The 7766-nt window shown below is 35.6% G+C and overlaps 1 non-coding gene across 1 annotated transcript; it reads right to left on the bottom strand.

Moving 5' to 3' along the window:
- Positions 1–7310: 7310 nt before the first annotated feature.
- Positions 7311–7382, bottom strand: trnap-ugg (transfer RNA proline (anticodon UGG)). Its single transcript has one exon. It is a non-coding gene; the product is annotated as a tRNA-Pro (tRNA).
- Between the last annotated feature and the right edge of the window lie 384 nt (positions 7383–7766).

A 7766-nucleotide genomic window follows, 5' to 3' on the forward strand; every position in this document is an offset into this window, starting at 1 on the left:
GACAGTTTAGTGTTAAGTGGACAGTTGTGTTGTTTAATCAGAATGGTATCTCTGAAATTATCTTAGGCACTAAGAGTAACCAGGGCAGGGGTTAGGATATTATATCAGCAGTATGTATGATAGAAGAACAAGTATACTCTATGTCACAAAGGTTTTACTGTGAAAAGTAGCTTCCATCATCTCAGAGAATGTGAGCAGGTTGTGTGGTAGTGTCTCTAGTACTTAACCCACAATAAGATAAGTGACTGCACCATCTTGTGTTCACTGAAGAGAAAAACCTTAACTTGGACAAAATAAAAACCTGCAAACAGTTCATACAGCCATACATATATATTCATACTGTGGATTAGTAATTATATATTAGAACTTACATTTAAATTGTATTTACAACACCAGGTTACGTTATTTAATGTAAAATACAAAAAGAAATAATAATAGAAAACTAAAAGGAAACAGATGTTGAAAACAGTTAAAAATCTCAACAACTAAACTGAACTGGCCATTGAGAAATACTTTATGTCCACATGACATACTTCCTTTCCTATCAGGGGATTAAACACACACACACACACACACAAACAATTCCCTTTAGATAAATTTACTCAGATGTTTGTTCATGAATCACAACATAATGATTCTTTCTCACACTGAACACTGCAAAAGATCAGAAGACAACAATGCACTAATGAATAAGACGGTTCTAGTTACTTGTTTGAAAATACAAGGAATTGGTTTACTGATAATAAGATAATCCTTAGTTTTGAATATGATCTCCTTCTGTTGAGGTTGAACTTGTTGAACATTGGGCTATAACTGATTAGTTTGACTATTATATAATGTGAAGTTACGACACTTAGACAATAAAATGCCCTTCATCTGCAGTGTAATTACTCCAGACAGAACAGAGAGGATCATGAGTCCACTGGCATTGTGGAATTCTGCTATGAGGATTGACCTGAGCCTTGTCTTTAGTGCACTTGTTACCAGTCAATATGGAATTGTACCATGAGGGTAGAAATCTTTCTTTATTATAAAAATTACTCCATACTGCAAGAAAATACTTTAAGCAGAAGGATTTTAACAGGAGTTTAGGTTAGTGTCAGTTTGTGTGCAGTTTTGCATCACTTCCAAAAAAACATGACAGTAGGAAGATTTGCTAGGAGAAATTGCACTTTAGTGTGAATGAGTGTGTGAAAGGGTTTGTGGAGTGCAAAGGACTGACATCCCATTCAGGGTGTTTTCCCCCCTCATGTCTGGGACAGACTCTGTATCTACTATGACCCTGACCAATAGAGAAAAAGATAGAATCCCCCAAAAGGACATGTAACTTTCTCTAAAGCATTGGAAGAGCTGCTTTTAATATAACAAAACTGTGTGAAAGTTTTTGTACAGTGCAGCTGGATTTCCTGTCACTGTGGGCCTCAGAGCACAGTAGTATAGAGCAGAGTCTGATACAGCAGCAGAGGAGATGATCAGATCCACTTTCTTATTCATTTTATCTTGCTCATTTTTAAGTTTTATGGACAATCGTGGATGAGGTGGTTGAGCCTTTGTGACATATTCACTGCTTTCATCAATCAGCAGCAGAAACTCAGGTCTTGATCCAGGTTTTTGTCGATACCAGTGGAGACTGTTAACTGATCCAGTATATGTGCAGGACAGTGAGATGTTGCTGCCTTCCACTGAAAATACATTGGTTTGATCTGGTTTAATGTTATTGTCAGCAGCCTCTGCTATAAAAACATTACAACAATATTGTGATATTTTAATCATAAATGACACATTTCACATGGAAAATTGTGTCTTCTTAATTAGAAAAAATAATATTTTGTGTGCAGTGTATATGACTTACCAACATCAGCAAGAGTGAAAAACACCACGAAGAGGAACAACATTGTTTTCCTGAGTGTTTAGTTCAAACCTCTAGCTTTAGAAATGAATGTCAGTGTTACTATTTGATGTACATCTCCACCTCTAGCTCCACCTACTTGTATTTATGCATATTCATGATAACTGTTGTATACTGTATACTGTTTATATAAATCTGTAGAAATGTTTTTGCATCAAGGGTGTAACTTTGGTTTGAGAAGTGTGTGTGTGTGTGTGTGTGTGTTGTCTTACAAAATGGGGAAAAATGTTTTTGATTTGAATCCTATTTCCTGCATTTACATACATTTAGAGACTATGGTAATACAAAATCCAGGAAATAATGAAGTTATTAAGTAAATTCGGCCAAAAACAATAGTAGGCTACCAAACTGTGTATATAAAAGGGCTTTTATCTGATCTTATAACTGCTGGTTGTCATGTAAAGAGTTGGGTATTTTCATTATCCCATGACAAACACCCCCATAACAAGAGAACATGTACAAAGTTGCTTTTATTTATTGTAGCTGTAATGTGCTTGTCCCTGCTGGAGTAAAAATATATTAGGTCACACTTATTTAAAGAAATACTGAAGCCAAAACTGGAAGGAGTGGAGTTTACTGAAACTGAAGCCAAAGCTTTCTTTAGTTGCTTAAGACTGCAATAAAATTGTAAATCATATACAATCTATTTTTATGCAATGCATGATATCTGAAAGTACTATGTGTGTATGATTGAAGAAAGGGTATAGCCTATATCATTGTGTTATTCATAATCAAATAAATCTACATCTCTGGGGTATGTGAGTAGGAACTAGTACTAGTATTGTACTTAGCCCATGATAAACTAACTGACTTTGCCTTCTTGTGAAGAAAGGACCCACAAGCACAAGTTAATTTCTTGAGTCCTGTGTGTGTTTTCTCCAGGTTATCCAGTTTCCTATCATCTACTAAAAACACGACAGTAAGTGGATTGGAGACACAAACAGAATATCATCTAGACAAAAAAATATGTTAAGGAACAGAAACTTTCTCCAACAATTTTCTCAGTTAAAGGAACATTCTCACTATAACCACATTTCACTGACAACCAGAAACTAATATAAATTCATTTTGTATTTATCTAATAGTTATGTTTTGCTACTTAAAGATGTCCTGTGTGACTTCATTAAACAGTCATTAAACACCCCACAAGAGCTGCAGTTTTGGAGATGCTCTGGTCCAGTCATCTAACCATCAAAATTTGGCCCTTCTCAAACTCACTCAAATCCTTACACATGTCCATTTTTCCTGCTTCTAACACATCAACTTTAAGGACAAAATGTTCACTTGCTGCCTAATATATCCCACCCACTAACAGGTCACTAAGAGATCATCAGTGTTATGTCAATGGTCATAATGTTATGCCTGGTCAGTGTATACACTCAATAAATGTAGAGCTGTGAGGCTATTTTGTTTAACATCAGTTCATTAGAAAAGTATGTAGTTTTTGTTGGTCATGTACTATACAAAATGCACAGGACTAACACATTAATGAGTAAGAAAATGGAAAGGAGAATCTTTTTCTCTGTTAGCTTTGCTATCACTCTGTCCCTCTTCTCTCTCTGCTCTTTTTCCTGCTTTCACCAAAAGAGCCTGAGCTGCATCTACCAACATAATATAAAGAAAGCATTTCCACAGAATGAATGAATCATGTGTAGTACATTGTCTACAGTCTAGTTGGGTTTCCTGTCACTGTGTGCACCAGAGTAGTACAGTTTAGAGTCTGTCACTGCTGCAGAGGAGATGAACAGATCCACTTTTGTCAAACTTAATGAACAATCATGGATGATGTTGTATGGCTGGTGTTACATGTTCACTAGCTTCATTAATTAGCATCAGAGGCTTTGGTCATAATGCAGGTTTTTGTTAATAGGTTTGCTAGGATTTACTAGGTTTTTGTTTGCTATGAGACACATTGCATGATCACACCAACTATACCTTATAAATAATATAAACAGCTGCTTACTGTCCTAATAAATGATCATTAACTCAGAAATTGGAATAGAAAAGCTATACTTGTATTCAGGCTGTATAGGTAACAAGTTTTTGTTAGCTGATCATTTTAAATTAATTTTTGAGTGCAGCATTTGATTCTGCAAGCTATTGTTATAAACAGACATAGCTAATGTTAGCTTGCAAGCTATATTCTCACAGTTATATCAGAGAACAAACAAATCCTGAAATAAATGAATACATAACATTTACCGTTACAAATGAGATATTAAATAACAGTTGCAATATATGCCTTGAGGAATACAAGCTAGCTAGCAAAAATAACTGGAAAATACTAACTGGAAGTCTTACATAGAAACTTTTTGGTTGTTTGTAAAAAGCACAATTTTTTTAATGGCTTTAAAGGCATCAAAGTTTTAAGAACATTTGAAAACAAGAATATAAGATAATGTTACATTCACGAAATTTCTAAGTTTTAACGTTTTTGTAGACCAACATTAACCTGCTCTGTCTAGTCAGCATTATCATCTCAGCTAGTATAATTGTCTCCTCATGGTAACTAGCTAACATTAGCTAAACAATGGTTTCAGTTATACTTAGCATGAAAAGCTAACAGGACATTACTCTTAAAAACTGCTATAGCATAAGAAAATATGATATGCTATTATTCATAATGTTAGCAGAAGCAACTGAATAAACATCATCTAATTAACATGGTGAGCTAACATTAGAGATAATCTTAAAGGTTAAGTTTAGCCTTCTTTCCATTTTAATTAACTTTAGACGAGTCCCCCATTATAGACTGTAATAATGTCATAGATAATTACAGTGGAAATGTGTTCCTGTAGTCAAACTGGTAGATGAAGGTGCTAGCAATGCCAGTAGTCATGGGTGTGAAAGTTCAGATTGAGCCAGCCTCTGAACTTTCAAACCCATGACCACCTAATGAAATGGACCTAATGAAAATTCAATTGTTTATGATTATCGATCACTTCATTTATTAAATATGTTCATGATTTCTTAACTATAAACAGCCTGACAGTAGTTACAGGGTCATTTACATGTTTCAGTGTCTGAAAATCCAGCCTTGTCCAGTCCAGTGGAGTGTACCTCTGAGCAGGGAAATGTTCACATCCAGTGAGTATTCATCACATTAAACCAGCCACCTTTTCATTTATCAATCAAACATTAAATCTAAGTACATTCTTTGTGTGTTTTTGAGACTCTCTACATGCAAAACCTAAGAAAGCTAGAGGTCTAAAATCCAGTGACAGATCCAGGCTCAGTGTCAGGTCAGGGTATAGTGATGGTTCCAGACACAGTGACATGGTCAGGGCACACAGTCAGGCACAGTGTTAGGTCATGATAATATGACACTTTATTAATCTCCTAAAGGGAACTTGTTACAGCAGCAGCATGTAAAATAGACAAAAATAGACGAGACATAATAGTGCCATAATTAAGATGAACAGAATATGACAATAAGACTAATAGTAGACATAATATAACAGTAAACATGCAGCAAACAAACACATACACTTAACATGAGGTATTTAAGAGTATAGTTTAAAGCAAAGGAAAATGTACATTTTTTAATTGCCCATACTATGCCCCAGTAACATCTGATAAAACAATTATGTTATTGTCATTAAAATAGCATGATGTTTGTGAATATACTATGATTCTTGTGTAGGTGTTATTTTAATCTCTTTTCATTTTTTCCCCACCAGCTGCATGTGTTACCACAAATGTTGTTTGTCTGTGGTTAACTGATATGTTGGTAAAGGGGCTTCTGTGGCTTTATAAATTTAGATATTCCATTGTTATGTTTTTGTAAAGCCTTTCAGTGACTCTGTATCACTGTGCTGCTACTTGAAGAGCACAAAGATAGAGTGCAGAATCTGAGAGCTTTAGACCTCTGATAGTAAGTTCAGTAGAGTCTCTGCTGGTTTTCGACTCTAATCGATGATCATCAGGAGTGCTCTGGTCAGATCTTGACCTTGCGCCTTTATACAGTAAAAACTGTGGTGCGCTGTTAGGATATTGTTTGTACCAGTAAAGATAAATGGTCTCACTGCTTGTCTCATATGAACATTTCAGAGTAACAGTCTCTGTTTCTTTCCTGACAATGTTGGCATCTTCATCCTTTGGTCCAATTTTATCTGCAAAACTTGCTGGTGTAAAAAAATATATATATATAAAAATATATCAGTGAAATAATTTTCTTAAACCAAATATTGACTTAAGAAATCAACAAATGACTGGATGAATAATGAAAAAAACATTGTTATTAATTAATGCAACTAATTGAATATGATTGTAAGAATTAAAACTTTTGATAAACTGATGAAATGAATTACCTGTAACTAGAGTGAGAATCAGTGGTATGTATCTCACTATGTACAGTAAGTTGTATAGTTGATCCATTTCTGAACACAGCTCTGTGAGGATTCTGTATAATAGTGCTGTATGTGCTGAACTTTACACGTCTCTAGAAGGACACACCCAGGAAGTGATGCAGTTGTAGTGTAGAGTCATTAATATGTCTGTGTTGTATTTTAAGATTCATCATCTATACCATACTATAAGCCTTTATCTGTTTGTGTGGTTTTTAAATTATTTGTACATTTATAAATAATTATGATAATTTGCTGTGGAAAATCATAGGAAACTGGATCCAGAATTAAACCAAATCTCTCATAAGTAAATTTGCTGTGTCTGTTCCCAAAAGGTAATTAAATTCAGTTCACTTCATTTTCATTCATATCACTTTTAACAATGGACATTGTCTCAATGCAGCTTTACAGAAATACAGAAATTCAGAATAGAAATTACAAAGTTGAAAATTAACTTTACCCCTAATGAGCAACTCTGAGGCAACAGCGGCAAGAAAAAACTCTGTGAGACGATATGAGGAAGACTCAAATGTGAACCCATCCTCATCTGGGTGATACCAGAGAGTGTGATTATGAATAAATTACCTTCTAATTGTATATTATCAAACATTAAAAGCAGCAGAGGAGATGATCAGATCCACTTGTTTAGTTTTATCATCAACTTTAGCAGACAGACGTGGTGGCATAGGGATTTACCTTTTACCCTCCTTTCTGAAAAGGTCAATGTTAACTTACCTAATGAAAGCCACAGACACATGAATATAACAGTGAACATGATGAATGGTGTTAGTAAAATGACAATATTCTGAGGTCTTTCTGTACTCTATTATATTAATATTTCAGAGGTTCATGTCTCCACAAAGTGTGACATTCTCCATCCCGCTCCCTGTATTCCAGAGATAGGCTCCAGGTTGGAGCTTTAATTTTCAGAGGTAATTACAGTGGGATTTGAACCTCCTTGGACCTCTGGAGAAACAAGCTTCCAAGCGAGAACCAAGCCAGCAGGGCAAGTTTCCATTAGTTTTATCCCAACCACTCTATTCCATTTAAAACAAGGGCTCGTCCGGGATTTGAACCCGGGACCTCTCGCACCCAAAGCGAGAATCATACCCCTAGACCAACGAGCCAGGTCGTCCTGGTTACCTTGATGTGCGCCAATGAAGGTTCACTGTACTCTGTAACTGTATGACCTTCTTGCTCATATGGACTGGGGTCCCAGTAAAAGGAACTCGGTTACACAAAGTCAAGTTAACAATAAAGCGAGGCTCCTGTGGGATTCAAACCTTTTTGGAATCCAGACGCTGAGTGTGAACCAAGTAAGCAGCTCTTGCCATTGGGCCAAATTATGTCATTTACAGGGTTGTTACTGTAGTCTTAGATTTCTGTTCTTGGTGAACAGGAATGAAACCTGATGTGGTTTTTAGCTGTTGTAGCTCATCTACCTCAAGAATTGATTATGGAGCATTATTTCAGTAGAGCTTATTTATTTCCTGATTGTGTGATGGAAACTG

Source organism: Hemibagrus wyckioides, unplaced genomic scaffold (genome assembly GCF_019097595.1).
Source record: "Hemibagrus wyckioides isolate EC202008001 unplaced genomic scaffold, SWU_Hwy_1.0 Contig12, whole genome shotgun sequence".
NCBI classification, from domain to species: domain Eukaryota; kingdom Metazoa; phylum Chordata; class Actinopteri; order Siluriformes; family Bagridae; genus Hemibagrus; species Hemibagrus wyckioides.